Genomic DNA, 1,816 nt, shown 5'->3' on the forward strand with positions numbered 1-1,816 from the left:
AGACTCCGTCTCAAAAAAAAAAAAAAAAAAAAATAAGGAGTCCATGATCTTTTACAATTTGACTTCATTGTTACCTTTTCTTCACAGAGCTAAAGCAATACCTGGGTCCTACACAGGACACAGTCCTGTGTGGGAAATTTCTAGAAGTCCCATCTATGGTACGGTAGTGTTTATCTGCTCTGATCAGGGAAGGACAGACAGTGGTAGAGTCAAGGCCTGGGAACCGGGGGGCCTGGTTCCTCTTCTCAGATCCCTCTTGCAGGGTCTGAAGAACTCTCTGGAGCCGGCAGATTCCACCTGTGCAGCAAGGAGCCTGGCCTGGACAGCTGTGAGGCCCTTCCAGCTCCATCGTCCAGCCTCAGGAGACGAGCTGCTCTGTTTTCCAGCCATAGACGTGGGCCTTTTTCAGAGACACATTCTTTCGTTGTCTGTTTTTTGCGACAGGGTCTTGCTCTGTCATCCAGGCTGGAGTGCAGTGGTGTGATCTCAGCTCACTGCAGCCTTGAATTTCTGGGTTTAAGTGATTCTCCTGCCTCAGCCTCTGGAGTAACTGAGACTCCAGGCGTGTGTCACCATGCCTAGCTCATTTCTGTTTATCTTTGTAGAGAAGGTCTCCCTACGTTGTCCAGGTTGGTCTCGAACTCCTGGGCTCAAGCGGCCCACCCACCCTGGCCTCCTGAAGTGCTGGGATTACAGGCGTGAGCCCCTGCACCTGGAGCAAGACGCATTCTTGAGGGAAGTCCTTCCTTCTCAGCAGTCCAGGCGTGCTGTGCCACCTTGCCCTGGACACTCAGGGCTGCCATCCCTCTACCACATGGCTCCACAGTGCTGCCCCACTGCCCAAGACTAGGCCTCGGAGGTTTTGTGTCCCTCCGGCCTTCTGCGCCACTCTGCTGCTGTTGGGCCTCGTCTGTGCCCCTCCTCACCCTTTCTGACTTGAGGCTTCATTTCTGCAGGAGGTGAGACACCGGAAATCCAGACTTGTTGAGCTGTGTGTGAAGCGTGCAAGGCTCTCCTGGCTGTGACATGGTGTTTTGGTCATTGTTTTTTTTCTTGCTTCCGGGCCCTTGGCTGGGCGAGGTGCTGGTGATTGTTACAAAGAGCTATCACCTATCAGGAGTTACGTCACCCAGAGTCTCAGGTTAGAAAAGATGGCTGAACCTCTGCAACAAAGAGTGTGTGGTCTGTCCATTCTCACACAAGAGGGAGAAAAATTCTAGGAGCTAAGACTGTGGAATTGTGTGTTCTGTGGGGCTGAGGGTCACCTGCTGGGAGATCCTGGCACCCGTAAGAAGCTTCCAAGGAAGGAGCTCAGTAGGGGCCTGCAGACAGCCTCAACCAGCCCAACACCAGGCTCCAACCAGACGGCAAAGCTGCAGCGAACACGACCACAAGACATGACCTTCCTGCTGCTAAGGAGGAAGTGCACTGTAGACAGAGCCACAGTCGGCCTGCGCCAGCGGCTGTGCATCGGCACAAATACACTCTTTTGTATCTTGTCTTTTATTCCCTCATTTGTCCCCCTTTGTTCCGTCCCCCTAGGTCTGTGCAGGCTACAGTCCACATGTAAACTAGGAAAGTGTTTCTACCTGGGAGTGCTTGTTAGTGCAGGTTAACAACTGTGAGTGAACGGGTGGCCCCAGGAACGTACGCACTTTCCACTCTGCATGCTGTGTCTCCTCTGCAGGTGCATCATCGTTTGGGACCATGCACCTCACTGAAGTCTGCTTAGAGGATGGCAAAATTCTCATCACCACCAAGATAGGTGCTGTTATTAATAGTTACTCATGCAGCAATCTAAAGTTGTACTTTATTT

This window comes from Colobus angolensis, unplaced genomic scaffold, assembly GCF_000951035.1.
Source record: "Colobus angolensis palliatus isolate OR3802 unplaced genomic scaffold, Cang.pa_1.0 Scaffold426, whole genome shotgun sequence".
Taxonomy (NCBI): domain Eukaryota; kingdom Metazoa; phylum Chordata; class Mammalia; order Primates; family Cercopithecidae; genus Colobus; species Colobus angolensis.